Source organism: Callithrix jacchus, chromosome X, assembly GCF_049354715.1.
Source record: "Callithrix jacchus isolate 240 chromosome X, calJac240_pri, whole genome shotgun sequence".
Lineage (NCBI taxonomy): Eukaryota > Metazoa > Chordata > Mammalia > Primates > Cebidae > Callithrix > Callithrix jacchus.
The window spans coordinates 33064578-33082609 of record NC_133524.1 but is presented as its reverse complement, the minus strand read 5'-3'; the positions used below and the strand labels follow the sequence as shown (position 1 = coordinate 33082609).

At 34.2% G+C, this 18032-nt stretch overlaps 1 protein-coding gene across 17 annotated transcripts in view; it reads left to right on the top strand.

The window, feature by feature from the left end:
- DMD (dystrophin) overlaps nt 1-18032 on the top strand; it is a 2312475-nt gene that overhangs the window by 1187081 nt on the left and 1107362 nt on the right. The gene's annotated exons all lie outside the window — the stretch shown is intronic.

The window sequence follows — 18032 nt, the reverse complement described above, 5'->3', positions numbered from 1 at the left end:
TAGCTTAGCACTATCCCTTTGGTGACAAGTTAGTTCATGCTAGGTCTGGTTGTTTAAAAGAGTCTAAGACCTCAGCCCCCATCTCATTCCTGCTCTCCCCTTTGCCTTCCACCATGGTTGTGAACTTTCTGAGACCCTCACCAGAAGTAAATGCGAGTGGCATGATTTCTGTACATCCTGTGGAACCATAAGTCAAAAGAAAATCCCTTTTCTTTTTAAAGTACCCAGTTTCGGGTATTTCTTTATAGCAATGTAAGAAGGGACTAATACAGTATGTATATGTATGGTTATAACATAACAAGGCACTTTATATTTGTGTTGTGTTATTTCTGGTCAAGTGTCACAAGGTGGTAATATGGTGAGTGTAAGGAAGTATACATTTTAGAAAAATAAGAAGCCAGTTCAGAAAATTAATAATTTGATATGGTACAAAATCAACTTTACAAAAATATGCACAGAAATATATAATACAAGATTTATTTAATTGCAATAGTTTATAACATTGGTTTAGTGCCTTGCTTTTGCATGCTGTTTAAAGATTACCAGGATTATTACTTCATGTGATTTTGAAATATTCCCAGCAAGATAGGTAGAAAAGATATTCTTATAACTCTTACACAAAAATTTCAGAAAGGTAAATGCCTTATCCTAAATCATAAAGCTAATAAGTGAAGACTCTGGGATTCAAGCACTATATAAATATATACGCATATATATATATACACATGCATATATATATACACATATATATATGCATATATACGCATATATATATATATTTCTTTTACTGTTCATCAGCTAGAAGTTAGAAATGTTAAGCCAAATACATTAAGTCATGGCTCTGCCTAGTAAGTTTCGAGAAAACCAATAAAAAGAATAATACCATTTACTACAGGACAAGGTTTCCTCAGAGACCTTAAGTATAGTAAGTGATAAAGATGAAACTTCTTTTATTCATACAATGGTATTTAGTGATGAGTATAACTCTAAGTAAAATTATTCTATGTTGTCATCAGTAAAGTTGAGACATAATGTATTTATTAATATGATTATAACTTGACCCAGAGTGTATTAAAATAAGGATGTTAAAAGGAGTTATTATTGGTGATGATGTTAGGATTATTGATGATAATAACAGTGGTTATAACATAACAAGGCACTTTATATTTTAAGAAGTGACTTCAATTACATTGTTACTCTCATGTTAATCTGTTGAAATATAGATTTGGGGAATTCTATATTACTCTAAGACATAGGTTACTGAGGTGACAGAAGAAATTAGCAAGCAGCTTTCATATGGAGGACATGAACATTGGATTGTGTGTAGAGAGGGCTGATGTTCTCTCTAAGAAAGCATCTTGGCTTCCACAGGGCAGAAGCCCTTAGAATATCATAGCCAAGGATTTAGTAATTGCCTCCCACAAGAGAAAACCCCACCATAAGACATGATTCCCTACAGACAAAACTATTTTCTCTTAAAATTACTGTTCCATGAATATCAGCCTTCTTTGGTTCATTCAACATAGTTTTCTTAAGTTTCAGGACAGTGCTGCAGACCAAGAGTTTTGACATTATTTGAAGTATTATTTCAAGGAAAATAATACTGTGCAGTGACCCTACCTCAGTCAGGGAGGCCAATGCCTGCCTTCATTTGAGGGAATAAGGAATCAATCATATTTCCAACACTCAAGGAAGCCAGTCTAGTGCAGGGAGAGATAGATACATAAACCTCAAAGTTATGGTATAGTATGTAATAGTTTTAAAATTCCATAATAACTGTATTTAAAAGTTTTATAGAAATGCAGTCTGGAAAAGCCAGCCTGGAGAATGTCAACCAATATTAAGTGACAAAACCTTTGGGAGCCCGGGCCCCCAGGTGGCAGATAGGAGGGGCTAGACAGGTAGGTTGGGAACACTTTGCAAAGGACATTACATGGTAGACAGACAAGTCTGTGTTTTAACCTATAAACTACAGTTGCTGAATGTGTTTAAGTAGAGGCATTGGGGATGAGACTTGCACTTTTCAAGATTTAAGTTTGTTTAGGATACTTACAGCTTGCTGTATGTTTCCTAGGTTTTTCCATTATAATTATGGCTAGACTTTAAAGGAAAACTGCAGTTTAGCCTACTTGAAAGAGTGCAACTTCAAGTCATCATTTGAGACAGATATTTAATAGATTTTGTCATCTTGTGATTCTTATTTTCTTCTCAGACATTCCACATGACGACCATTTTTAAATGGCTTATTTCTACTTCAGCATCCATCTAAAGGTGTTGTATATGTTTTCTGCTTGAAAATAAACCAGTAATATGATTAAGATGGATTTACTATGATCATAACGTACTCAGGAGTCTTATTTAAGACAGCTTTACTCTAATTAAAAATATAGGGAAAGAACTAATGCTGTTTTGCATATCATTCTTAGCTCTCTCAAAATCAAATATTCAGCTCTTGCTGCCAAAGGAGACTGTACTGCAGAGTGGTAACCCTCACATACTTTTAGAGGGTTGAATTTGGCCAAGCAACTCTCTCAATATATAAATTAAACAAGTATTTGTTCGCCTACTGTGTGACACATATTATTCCAGGAAATAGAGATCCAGCAGTGAAATAAGTATGGCTTCTTATAGAGTTCCCGAAAAGGAAATAAAAGGATATTTGTATAGTGATATCCCTGACTTAAATTTCTCTTTTGAAAATAAAAATTCTATCATAACTGCCAACACTTTGATACTCATTCAGCCATTTTCAGGGATTTGTACCTTTTGACTTATGAGAACTTGAAAATCTAATCCTATCATTGCTCTGGATTCTTAAGCAGAGAAGTGAATGACTTTGCCTGTATCACTGTTGACTGTACTCACAATCAGAAAGGGACAGAGGGCAGATGCCAGGGAATAAGAAGTAGTCCAGCCCATAAATGGAATGGTAAGAAAGAAGAACTATAATAGATTTGGAAAGTTCCCTTCAGCATTTTCCCTAGATAATCTTTGGCCGTGTTTACATGATCACTATTTCATTCATAGGATACTGAGCTCCTGATATAGTTCTCAAAACTCAAATGAAATAAGAATTCTACTCTTTATTTAAATTCAAATTTCAGAGAGTTAAGTAACTTTCCAGAAGTTAATCTAAGTCTGGCCTCCTGGTTAGGGTAGTTTTGAATTTGCATATAAATAGTTCCACCTTTAAAGGGAAACCACAGATGGTGGTAATGATATAGACACTAATGTATGTCTGCACAATGGTGGAACAAAATGTTTTATCATCAGTGATATTTTCAAAATTCCTGTTATCTTCCTCACTTTGAAGTATAGCAATTCCCACATATCCATAGTTTTGCTTTCCCCATTTTCAGTGACCCGTGGTCAACTGCTCTCTGAAAACAGGTGACTACAGTACAATAAGATATTTTAAGAAAGAGAGGGAAAGCTCACATTCACATGACTTTCATTATAGTATATTGCTATTACTGCTCTATTTTTATTCATGATTGTTAATCTCTTAACTGTGCTAAATTTATAAATTAAAACTTATCATAAGTGTGTATAGTATATATAGGGCTCAGTACTATCTGCAGTATTGGGCATCCCCTGGGGGTCTTGGAATGTATCCTCTACAGATAAGGTGTGAACCACTGTGTCCTATTTCTGTGAACGCCAACGGCATTGTGAGCTCATAACAGCATGACGTCAACACTGAACTAATCCAGGATTTGTTAGTGAGAGAGATGTATTTGCAAGGAGTGAGACCTGATGCCTAATCCAAGCAGACAAATGATTTTCAGATTTTCCTGACAATAAAATCACAATGTTAAGTCTCTCTTTAGAGCTGCGATATCCAATTCAGAACCCACTAGTCACATAAGATACAGAGCTCTTAAAATGTGGCTAGTACTAATTGAGATGGACACTTAGTGTAACACACATCTCAGGGTTTGAATACTTAGAACCAGAAAGGAAGTAAACTCTCATTTATTCCATGTTAAAGTGATGGTTTTGTTATATTTGATTAAGTAAAATATATAATTAAAGTAAATTACCAACTTCATTTCGCTTTTAAAAATATGACTATTAGAAAATTTCAAATTGCATGTGTGTAATTGCATGTGTTTTCACATGTGTAATTGATGTTACACATGTAATTGATCGCCACATCATGTGTGTAACACACATTACATAACATGTACATGTGTAATAGCATAACAAAACATATGTCACATATAACATTGTGCTATATATGTATTGGCTATTACGCATGATTGTTGTATTACACACATGTGTAATATGAAATTACATGTAATTTCAAATTACATGTGTGCATTTTGAAATTTTTGAATTAAATATTTTGTTAGTATTGCTTTGTAATGTCAAACTTGCCTTATTTAATAAAGCATCATGAGATTTCTATAATTAGTAAACTTGGAATGTTTGTAGAAGAATAAATAATACTTATTATAAAGACTGATTGGAAAAGTGAACTGGAGCAGAGAAGGGAGGAAAAAGGACTGGAGATCACCTTTCTTCCCCAGCTCTGCTCCTCTCCCAACCTTTTTTCTTTCCACGCTCTCATCCCATTTCAAAGGTAGAGTTCACAGTCGGTGTTCTGATTTAGAAAATAGTTGTGTAAAGAGCTTTAGGTTTTCTCCAGGCATTTACAATTAAAATAAGACGTTCAAGATCAAAAGTAACAGTATAATCTGTGGAATAGGTGTATGGGCTATGTTTTTAAGGTAGAAAGTAAAGGTGCTCCTGGCCAAGTATGGTAGTTCAAGCCTGTAATTGCAGCACTTTGGGAAGCTGAGGTGAGAGTCTTGCTTGAGGCCAGTAATTTGAGGCCAGCTTGGCCAACATGGTGAAACCCCATCTCTACTACTACTACTACTAATAATAATAATAATAATATTAATAATAAAATTAGCCTGGCATGGAGGCACTCACCTGCAGTCCCAGCTACTCAGGAGGCTGAAGCAGGAAGATTGCTTAAACCCAGGAGGCAGAGGCTGCAGTGAGCTGAAATAGCACCACTGCACTCGAGCCTGGGTGAGAGAGTAAGACTCTGTATCAAACAAACAAACAAAAAATGAACGAATGAACAAAAGAAAGGGAAAGAAAGAGAACGAAAGAAAAATAGAAAAGAAAAGAAAGAAACTACAGATATTCCATATAGGCAGTTGCTCACACCCTTCCCCCTTCCCAAAAGTTTGCAAGGGGAAAACTGTGTGGAATTGGCAATATTTAATGGCTTGCAACTATGAGTAATCAGACTGCACAGCTCACTTCTGCTAGTGGCTCAGCACCTGACAGGATTCATTGAAAACTGCCTCATTTCAAAGGTGAAAACAAGTGAGTTTGGCCACCAGGGAGTATTCAAAACTGTCAGTGCTGAAGCAAATGTGGAGGGTGTACTGTACTTTGCTCAAGTTGATATTAGTGGTCCCACCCCTAGCTGAACTACTAATTATTGACATCTGTCTTGATGGTGCCTGAGGAGAAAGGTTCTCAAAGGGAATCAATGTTCAAATTATAGTATGTATCTTGGCTGTGGAAGTTATTGAATTTTAGCCAATATTTGCTACTCTTTCATTTGTAGTGTGAGAATGCAGCGTAATGAACCTAACTCTCACTGTCTTGACTTGCCTTTCTCATCACATTCACAATAAGCACATGTCAATATGTATACACATTTCATATTTCTAAAGTTTATTTCCTTACTGTACATTACTGTGCTGCTGATGGAAGAGACAAGGAAAACACTATCGATCTAAAACAGTTTTATCTTTAGTCAGTTAGATTCTTTTGTGCAATATGTAACATCTTGCATACATAAGGCAACATGAAGCTAAACAGATTTTCATACAGCACATGTTTTTTTCCAATTAAATGCTTAATTTTTTCAGATTATACTGAAGAAGTTTTGAATAATAGAGAAAAGTACAAAGGAAATTCATAATCCCACCATTTTTCCAATTAGATGTTTAATTTTTTTTCGGAATATACTGAAGAAGTTTTGAATAATAAAGTCAAAGGAAATCCATAATCCCACCACCTATTGGCAAAGTGAATGTTTATTAAGAAACATAATTTTCATGTAAATCATACTGAATCCATGGTAGGTTTTATTTAACACAGTAATTGGAGAACCAGTAGAAAGACAAAACTGGTTCAAAAGAGAATACAAGAGACAAATGCTTCTATAATCAGTGAATTTTTGAGAAAAGTATTCTGGAGTAAGAATAGTGAATATGATATTAAACTTGTTAATATCCTACAGCCTTCTCTACTGGGTAAAAAGTCATTTACATCATATCAGTTTTCTAAAATTTGCATTTAACTTCATAAAGTTGTAACATGTGTGGACCCAAATTAACAGTAAACAGTAGGAGTTGCTTTTCTCTGAAAAGACTGAAGCTCTTGTGAGTGTGTGTGAGGAGTTTGTTAGGAAACAACGCTACCATTATTTTGAAATGCACACAATCATCCCTTGGTTTTACTTCTAAGTTTTGGATAATTTTTCTTAATAAAATTATCTTATTATCTTATTAATTTTCTTAACCTTTTAAATGTTTCTCCTAGGCATTTTATGGATTTTTGGAATATAGTTGATATATGCTGAATTTTTATCAACCAGTTTTAATTCTACTGAAAAATCTAAAAGATATTCATCATTGACTATATTTCAAATGCATATAGCCCCTTTCATGTTTAAAGAAACTGTATCAGAAACACAGTCTCACACTTTCAGGACCTGGTATCATTAAAAGTCTTGACACTGTTAAAATTAAACAACACCTTTTTTAAAATCAAAGGATGCAAAAGGACTATGTTGGTCAAAGGATACAAAATTTCAGTTAGATAGTAGAAATAAGTTCATGAGATATATGGTCCAACATGGTGACTATAATAAATAACAATATAATATTGAAAATTACTAAAAGGAATAGATTTTGAGTGTTATCACCACAAAAAAATAGTAAGTATGTGAGGCAATACATATGTTAATTAGCTCATTTTAGCTATTCCACAATAGACACATTTTTTGATCCAACATATATAATACATGATAAATATATACAACTTATATTTGCCAATTCAAATAAGTAAAAAAAAAATGTAAATTATTTCACATAGATAAAATGTGAAGAATGTCTACCTCTTAGGAAACCATGAGATATTTTCTGTTAAAAGATTAAATGCCCAATAAATTTCTGATATTAACAGAAATCAAAATGTTTAATATGTAAATACCTATTTGCATGCTATTGACCACCTGAAGTTCACTGCTGGTCTGAGTGAACCAACCATATCCTTAAGTCAAAAATACTAAAATTCTTCCCCAAATCCCAAAGCTCATGAAAACATAAACAGAAAATTTCCAAAGAATTCTAAAGGGAAAATAAGACATACTATTTGATCTGATCACGCAACAGGATGATTATGGTTAATAATAACTTAATTGTACATTTAAACATAACTGAAAAAGTGTGATTGGATTATTTGTAAGACAAAGGAAAAATGCTTAAGGGAATGCTTATCCCATTCTTCATGATATGATTATCTCACATTGCAGCCTATACAAAAACATCTGTAATCCACAAATAAATACTCCTACTATGTACCCACAAAAATTTAAAATAAAAATAAAAAAGAGAGACACTAAATTAAGCTAATATTTAAGCTTAGCATACTCATTAAGATGAGCAATACATACTAAAAGTAATAACATTTAGAAGTTGATGCCTCTGTTAAACCATTAATAGAATTTTACTCAGCAGTGAGTAAAGGAACAAGCTATTGATAAAAGCAACAATATGGATGAATCTCAAAAATATTTTGCTGAGCAAAATGTCATAGACACAAACGTGGATTTTTATATGAAGTTAAAGTACAGCAAAACTCATGGTAATAGAATTAAGAAAGTGGTTACCTTTTGTTGACGGTTGAAATGGACTGGACAGAGGCATTAGTGATTTTTTGGGGGGTAATAGAAATGTTGTATATTTTGTTCAGGTGGTGAATACATAGATACATTCAGTTGTCAAAACACATCCATCCAAAAACTTAGGCTTGTGCACTTTATTGTATGCAAATTATGCCTCAGTTGAAAAAAACAATATGTTTATTCTCAAAATTATGTCAACAGTTGAAATTCTTTAATATATTTGATTCAAACGAGATTAATTCTGTATTTGTCACTGATGTATGATAATTTTCAGATAATTGAAAGGTATACTCACAAGAAGGCTGCATAATATGAAGTTTTTCTGTATTGATCTTTAACAGTTTTTGCAGTTTCAACTTCTTCACAGCTCTGTAAGAAGGCAGTGTGGTATGTTGAAGCAACCATGTGTTTTAGAGTAACACAGGGCTGGTATAGAATCCCATGTATACAAACTATCAATGACATGAGTATGTTGCTGGATCTCAATAATCTTCCACTGTAAATTGGAATGTAACATCTGACTCACAAAGAAAGGGTATTTACATTGTATAATATAATTCATGGGATCCTGGGACTTCCCTAAATTCCATCAACAGATGGGAGGTTAAAGACCCCATCATAGACCAGAACAAGTTGGGATGTCAAAATGAACAAATATTTATCAAAGAGCCTATAAGGATTGACCACCACACAGTAGGCACTCTCTAATATCTGCCGTCTCCCTCCTTTTTTGGGGAAACATTCTAAATGTGCAAAAAAAAAAAAATGAAAAGCTTACTTGTTTTCTGGCACTTGGAATTGATTTATTGAGGATATGTTAGTGGAACAGCAAAGGTGAAACACTAAAAGCACCATCAATACACAGGGAGAATTCAAGCTACAAAGCCTTTGTTTTTATATTAATGCACAAAATATAAGAGGTATGAAAGAACTTCTAATCTCTGAAAGGATATACAAAAGACATTCATGAAATTATGTTTGCATATTTTCATAATGTTCAAAATATTGTTTTAATTCGTGTATTATGAGTTTGTGTGTCTGTGTATTGTGTTATATTAATCTGTTCTTTCATTGCTATAAAGAGATATCTGTGACTGGGTAAAGTATGAGAAAAGATACTTACTTGACTCACAGTTTTGCAGGCTGTACCAGGAGTATGGCAGCATCTACTTCTGGGGAGGCTTCAGGAAGCTTCCAATCATGGCAGAAGGCAAAACGGGAGCAGGCACATCATCTGGCTAGAGCAGAAGCAAGACAGACAGAGTGAGGTGCCACACCCATTTACACTGCCAGATCTCAGAGGACTCACTCATCATCATGAGGATAGCTCTAAGAGGATGGTGTTAAACCATTCATGGGAAATCCACCCACATGATACAATCACCTCCCACCAGGCCCAACCTCCAACATTGGGGATTAAATTTCAACATGAGATTTGGTCAGGGACACATATCCAAATGATATCCATATTTAATTAGAAAAAAGAAAAGTTAACAGTAACAGTGATTTTACTTTGTAGACCTTTACTAATGGCCCAAATCTAGCTCCATTCCCAGAATAGTATGTGGTATGCATTTTGAAAGATAGTTGATTAATATGAAAGAGAGAAGATTTATCTGTAGTTATTAAAGCCATTATGGCTCACATATATGAATAAATATTCCAGAGTAGCCATGCCAGTTAACACCTATCCAGCATCTAAAGGCCACTGGACAACAAAAGTAAAAGATATATAGCAATTCTTGCTTTATATGATGATAATCCTTGTATATTTGAAATGGATATTTACTGTATATTTGAAATGGATATTTACATTTGAGGACAATCCATTTGTTAAGAGACAGGTACATGTCTCTTAAATTTAAGTGATATTTACTTCAGTTTCTGGCTGCAACAATTCCACATTAGTAGAAATGAAGTCTGAATTGAGTTGGGGGTATTTGCAGTACTCTCTCCGGTCTATGGCTATTTTGACAATGCTGAAAGTTGTGGTTAGCCATCCTTTTTCATTTTGTATTGGCAACGTAGAGAGCAATTAAGCATTCTCCCCTTAACTAGGTGTATGTTTTATTCATTTCTGGATCTTTATGGCTGACTCTGAATCCTAGCATGTGGTAGGAAGTATGGTGTCAGAAGGAACTATAAGTTAAGACTATACATACTTGGCTTTGAGTCTTGGGTATCATACCTCCCTCACAGAGTGAGGGAACCAGAGATTCTTCTTGAGACCCCTACCCTGCAACCGTGTTAACACCTCTGCAATTTCACTTTCTCATATTTAAGGTGAATATATATGTTTGGGTCATTGTGAGGATTATGTAAAATGATACTTTTAAATTCAGGCCCCCTTATTATATGCTCTCATAGTTTCAGGCAACACTTGTCACATTTGTAACCTCAGTTTTAACTGTAATGTTTCCATCATGTGTCTCTTACCTAGTAGAGGGGCTTTTCATATTCTTGGATTCCACATGTTTGAATTCAACCATGCATCAAAAATATTCAGAAAAGCAATGAATGGTTACCTCTGTACTGATGATGTATAGATATTTTTCTTGACATTATTCCCTAAAAAATACAATGTAATGAGTATTTTTATAGCATTTACATTGTATTGATTATTATAAGTAACCTAGAGATGTTTTAAAGTATATAGGATGATATGCATAGGTTATATGGAAATATTACACCAGTTTATATGTGACTTGAACATTTGTGGATGTGCTATCTGTGGGGATCCTGAAAATTCCCCATGGCTACTGAGGGACAATTGTATGTCATAAGAAGCAAGAGCGGGCCAGGCGCGGTGGCTCAAGCCTGTAATCCCAGCACTTTGGGAGGCCAAGGTGGGTGGATCACGAGGTCAAGGGATCGAGACCATCCTGGTCAACCTGGTGAAAACCCATCTCTACTAAAAGTACAAAAAATTAGCTGGGCATGGTGGCGCGTGCCTGTAATCCCAGCTACTCTGGAGGCTGAGGCTGGAGAATTGCCTGAACCCAGGAGGCGGAGGTTGCGGTGAGCCGAGATCGCGCCATTGCACTCCAGCCTGGGTAACAAGAGTGAAACTCTGTCTCAAGAAAAAAAAAAAAAAAAAAAAAAAGCAAGAGGGAAAGGAATCTGTCTATTTTGCCCAAAATTGTATTCCCAGGACCTAGTATAACTCTTGGCAAAGAATATTCAACAAATATGCATTGAGGAAAGAAAAGAGGGACCCACATCCCCTTATTCTCACTGTTCCTTCATGTAATGAATAAATAGTCAAATCTTACAAGAGATTTTAAAACAGTCAGAGAAAAGTTGGAAGTTAGTTGTTCATAGACTGAGTAGCCTCAACACTATGTCATCTAGGTAATGAAAGATCTAGAGAAGTTTAGCAGGGAGAAGAAGAGAGATGATAACTGTCTTCAAATGTTTGAAGGATCGTTATGCAGACAGAAATTTAATCTTGTACTGAGTAGTCCCAAGAGTTCCACAATCTCTGGATAGAAGCCAAAGTGGGGGGTGACATCTGACTCAATAAATAGCCATATAAATATCAGAACTTCCAAAAGCAGGAATTGGTCTCTCTATTAATAGTGTGTTTTCTAGCACTTATGATACCTGATCCTAGGCAAGACAATGAAAAATTGGGACCAGAGTTATAAGTGGGAATTTATGTATCAGTTGTGTGATTACGAGGGGTTACCTTAAAGTTCTGTTGTGTTCTAAGAGCCCGTGATTCTGAGTCTTATTTCCCAACAAGAGAGATACAGAGCAGAAGTTGGGATTGAGAGAAATAGGATAAAGTTATCAGGAAATCCTAAAGGTAAGAGTAGGAAGGCAGAACTGAAGCTAACTCTATACTTCAGGTGCTTGCCTACAGCCAGCCCTACCTACTTAGAGAACATTGAAGAGCTAGTTAAAAATCTTTAACACTGGCTGGCTGTGGTGGCTCACGCCTGTAATTCCAGCACTTTGGGATGCTGAGCTGGGTGGATCACGAGGTCAAGAGATCGAGAGCACCCTGGCCAACATGGTGAAACTCCGTCTTTACTAAAAACACACAAAAAATTACCTGGGCATGGTGTGCACGCCTGTAATCCTAGCTATTTGGGAGGCTGAGGCATGAGAATTGCTTGAACCCAGGATATGGAGGTTGCAGTTAGCCGAGATCCCGCCACTGTACTCTAGCCTGGTGAAAAAGCGAGACTCTGTCTCCAAAAAAAAAAAAAAAGAAAAAAAATTGACACCAATGTAAAACAAAACTATCAAAACCTGAAGATTTTGAGTGATCTAACCTACTCATCAGTTGATCTTTTTTCATAAATACTTCAGTTCATAGACACAAATTTATTTTTTTAATGATAGTAAATATTTCTTAAAGAACTTAGAACTGTGGAAAAAAGCACCAACATAAAAATCTTGTGGTGAGATATATATATATATAATTTTAAATATGGTTAGCTAGAATATGACAACGTTTATTAAACACAGACTCTTGACAGTTCCATGTATTCACTATCAAACTTTAAATTGTCCACTATTCACTCACTAAGCTTATACTTAATAAATATCTACTGTGTCACTTATGGCAGAAGGCACAGGTGATATAGCATTGCACAAAACATGTGGTCTCTGATGGAGCTTTTCAGTCTAGTGGTGAAAGCAGGGAATGAGTGTACAGATGTGAAATAACTGTACAATTAGTTGCATGTGTAACTTCAAAATTCAGAAGATGACAACTGATCTAGGGCAATGTTTCTCAGTCTCTGACATTTTGAGCCAAATAAATCTTTGTTGTGGTGGACTGTCCTGTGCACTGTAGGATGTTTAGTATTACACCTGACCTCTGCCCATTAAATGCGAATAGTACTCTCTTCTTTGATTGCAAATTTGTCCCAGACATTTCCAAATGTCCCCTGGGGAGCAAAATCATCCCTAGATGAAAACCTCTGGTCTAGGGGGAGGCCTTTATGAGGAAGTAACATTTAAGAAAGCTGGTATGTTTACATATAGCTACAGTCTATAAAACATGTAACAAAACAATATAATATGAGAAGTGCTATGGGACCAAAGATGAAAGGGTTCTATCACATAAGTACGAACTCATATTCGGGCTTTTGAGGTCAAAATTTTGCTGAAGATATTAGCCAGCCAAGTGACCTTTGGCAAGTGACTTAGCTTATTCATGCCTTAGTTTTATCAAATATTAAGTGGAGCTAGAAAGTCCCATCTACTTCCTCATAACTTTGGGGGAATAATATGTGGTTATATAGGAAAAAAAATCCCTAGAAGTATGCCTGCTGCATAGTAAAAGGAAGGAGAAGGATAAAGAGAAATCTGCATTTTTTTTCTGTAATGGGGCAGATAGTAAATATTTTCACTTTTGTGGGCCAAATTGTCTCTTTTACATTTTCTTGATTCTGCAGTTGTGGCATTGAAAGCAGTTATGGACAATACTTAAATTAGTTAGTGTGGTTGTGCTTTTAATAAAACTTTATAAAAACAAAGTTTTTTGTTTCTTTGGTTTTTTTTTTTTATTTGCAGTTTGCTGACCCATCTTTTAAAGAAGCACCATTGTCAACATTGGATATTATCAAAGTTTTATTTCTCAAAGTTTTCAAATTAGGTTTGCTTGGTCTAGCTCATGAAATAAGTCAAAAGTAGCAAGACCTTCACCTCTAAAATAGTAATAATAATAATGATAACCTCGAAAAAAACAAATGTTTTTAAATAATAAAAAAAATATTGTTAAGTAGGATTATTGAGCACTGAGAACACCCAGGAGACTCAATTTTAAGCCTGAGAAATAATTTTTAAAATGTGTTATGAATAGATATAATATAGAAAGCTTAATACCTTGTATTCATATTAACAACTATTTATAAATGCAAATAGAAATATTTTCATTCACACTGATGACAATAAATTAAGGAGGAATAAAGTTAAAAAATTGTAGGTCCTACACGTGAAAGGAATCATAATATACATAAGAACAAAAGCAAAAGCTGACTTCATAGAGACGTACTTTTTTTTAGAATTTAAGACTTACTGTCATTAAAGTTGCAATGCCTGCCAAATTAACATTTGAATTGAATGCAGTTCTAATCAGAATGCTTTTGATGTGTTTGGGGGCAATATAATTTCAAAGGACATAGGCAATAATGTAATTTAAAGTTTACATAGAAGGAAATTGTGTGTGTGTGTGTGTGTGTGTGTGTGTGTGTGTGTGTAAATTGGTTCGAACTTTATTAATCAGAAGCATATTATGGCAGCAACTTGCACTTCCAGATTTTGGCTATACTTTGAAGTAACTGTGATGAAAACTATAATGTGCTGGCATAGGGCTGGAGAAATGGGTTAGTGGCTTAAAAGCGAGACTGCAGGAAAACATCCAAATAAGATTCAAGGTGTATTTCAGTTCTGTGTGGAAAGACTATTTTACTTAATAAGTAGTGTCTTGTAATTGACTATCCATGTATCTATACCTTTAATTATAGAGCAAAACAAATTCCTAGTAGATTAAGCTGCTAACTAGAAATATAAACTCATAGAAATAATAAAGGAAAATGTAAGACTCTGTAAGCTTCATGGGAGACAGATTTTTGGTGAGTCAGAAAGCCTGGAAGACATAAAACAAAATCAGCGGACTGAATTAACTAATGGTTTAAAGCTTCCATACAGCAAAATGAATCATAAACCAAGTTTAAAAATATATAATGGATTTAGAGAACGGATTTACAAAAATATATGACTAATGGAGGTTAATAATAACAATATGTAAAAAAAGGATATGAAATGGCATTTTACTATAAAGGTCAAACAAATGACCTATAAGCATGATCAATCATGTTAATCTCTACTAGTAATAACTATACACATTTACATAATATAGATGTTATGCCTAGGTTTGATTTACTTTTTCTGTCTTTTGGTGGAACTATTTGTCACCAAGTAAAGAATTCTGTATTACTACCAGAAAGGTATATGATGATAATATTGATTATGTTGCAATTATGAAAGAAATAACAGCTTTTCAATTGTTTACAAATCCTATAGAACATTACTGAAATATGTTTACATTTTGTGACAACCTTAGATTTAAATATCGTGTTTGTGCTCTGGTTTATGCTGTTGCCCACTTTTTTCCCCCCAGGAACTTGATTGTGCTTGATTGAAAGCTAAAAAGATTAAAAATAATAATTCTGGTTCTGATTTAAAAAAAAAGTTTAGGGGTTAAAAAATTGCACATTGTCTTCTATAAACAAACAAGTTTTCTTTGTTTCTTGGAGGCTTTATATTAAATGGATTTTTAAATCATAAATAGCATATTGTTATTAAATTTCCCCATGAGCTTTATATTTCTGTTTTAATAGCAGAAACTAACTTGGTTGCATTTACTGCCCTTCCGAGAACAGTGTTCTGGAATAATTTTTACATACATATGTATCTCTTTTTAAAACGTGTGTTAATCTTTTCATAAAGAAAGTTTCCCTGCTGTGTCACTTGTGACTCCAACTTTCTCTGGGTACAGGGGATATGAGAGGTTGGAAGGGAATGGCTTGAAGAAATAAAGTGCAAAAAATGTATTGCTTTCCTGTGATAGAAATGTATTCAGTGACCCTGAATGACATTTCTATTCTTGCCCCTTCATTTTTACCACAAGTATGACCTGGTCAATTATAAAAATTGATATTTGCAGGGGGCTCTTCTGTAAAAGATGCTAAGTCAGAAATGATTTATTTCAGAAAGAGATGATACAAACATATATATTCCCTGTCTCGGAATTCTGAAGGTTGAAAAGCAAGGAGATGATCTTCAAAATGTCTAAAATACTGATTTGTGACATAGTTTTATGAAAGTGCTTCAGATTTTTTTTTTCCTGGATGGTCCCTTATGCTTTGGTCAGTTGATGCTAAAATCTGAACTTCTTTATTTTAAAAAAAACTTTTAATTTTGAAAAAGAAAGTTCATAGTGCTAATTCTTTTTAGATATTCATTAATGAAAATGTAAGAGTCATTCTAAGAACCAAATCTGTTGATATGTTCCATTATGATGCAAATTTTATGTGTGTTTGCTTTGCTTTTACACAATTAATCTTCTTTACTCTCTTCCCCACCTGCCAGAAATTACTCCACTCAATATTTATAAAACGTCCATTTTCAATTGCTATTTTATTTCAGAAGCAAATATTTCATATATTCAAATTCTATTACTTTCCAATATCAAGCTAATAACTCACACATGTAAATCAAACTGTAGCAAAACAGCAATCTAGTATTCAACAAAACCTCCCCAATGCACATATTTCAAGCTGTAGATATTTATGTATCATCCACCATACTGAAATAATTTACATGATCAAATCAAATGGAAAACTAGAATCAAAATTTGTGACTCCTTCTTATCAGGGCATTTTATTATATTTAAGAAAAATAAAAGTTAAATAATTTTGAGGAAACAACCCTTCTGGCTAAGATTTTTAAAGCATAGTGCTTAAAGTTAATTGTTGATCTTTACCTATAAATTTAAAGGTGGACTAACAATGCAGAATCAATCAGGTTAGTCCATTTTGCATCAGCTGAAATATACAAGCATAAAATAGTGAATTAGATTTTCTAACAAAATTGAATTATAGTGAGTAAAAGTGACAGGAAAAATGCATTAAGAAAAGATGGACTAAAATGGATAGAGTAGAATATATGCATCTATAAAGCACAGTCATATATAATACACTCGTATTTTTTGTTATGAGTGCCAGAGCAATGGAAGAAAACAACAATAATAACAAAACCAGTGTGGTGTGTCAGATTTCACCTTTTAATTAAAAAATTATTCACCTCAGAGGGGAGTTTTCTTTCTTGAGTTAGCTCAATCATGTCAGATCTTGTTCATTTAAAAGGTCAGTTTACTTTCCTTCTGAGGTTTTTCGTTGGTAAAAAGAAAAAAAAATAGATTTTCATTGGTCTCCTGGGTAGAATTAATAGTTTATTACTACTTTTTAAGATCTCCGAGAGGCAGAAAAAGGGTAACTGTGTAACCCTTTTGTCCTTCTGGATCTCAAAATGAAGGGATACATTCTGCTACATGTGGAATTCAGACCATGATGCAACATTATAAACAACACAAATTTGGGTGTTTCTGTGCTATATACATTATTGAATTTCTCCATGCTATACACTTTTTGTATGTGTCTGTGCTATGTATTCAGTTTTTAAAAAAAGGTTTTTATAGACTCAATTGCCCTCTCTACTTTGCATCATTTTTGGGTAAAGGATTTTCAAGACTTTTAAGCCCAAATGTATCATTTATTTTATTCAAGTAGCATTCAGTTTTTCTTTAGAAGTATAATATGTAGATATTTTAATCTTCTAACACAGAAAACTTGCAACAGTGCTCATGGTAGGCACTTATTATATACAATTTGTTGAAAGACTGTGTGGATGATGATTCTAACTTTGACTTTTCCACTTTTGCCTTCACATTAGAATTAAGCAGTTAATCAAATCCATATTCCCGGGGGTGATGCTTGGACATCAGTATTTCTTTACGGATCTTTGTGTGAGTCTAAGGTGCAGCCAGACTCGGAATCAATGTGAAGAAACAGATTCAGGAAGATTGAGCAACTTGCCTAAGGCTAATCAGATAGTTACTGGCAATGTTGTTTCTAAATCACAGTTTGGTCTCAGCTAGTCAATGAATCTACACTATGTGGGACTGCCTCTTGCTAGTGACATCTTTTGCTGCTGAAATAAATGAACTCAAAGCCTAGAAGATAGAAAAGAGGGAGTTCAGAATTATATTTAGTCACAAATATCAATACGGCCATTTCCCCCAGAACTGCAACTTTTCTTGGTTTAACAGATAAGTATTTAGCTGTGAGATACAACTGAGGAAGTGAATACACAAGTTATCAGGTGATTCTGATGTGCCAGTTTATATTTCTTGTCATAGTTAATGAATCCGAATTTCTTAAAACAGCTGACCTCGCAGTGGAGTAACCTGTGGGTACATGAAGGCATTCCAAGGAGTAGGGACAGATAGTTTTAAAGGAATTTATTGCTAGATCTTCTACTTTCTTTTGTACTCTTCCTGAAAACTGAATTG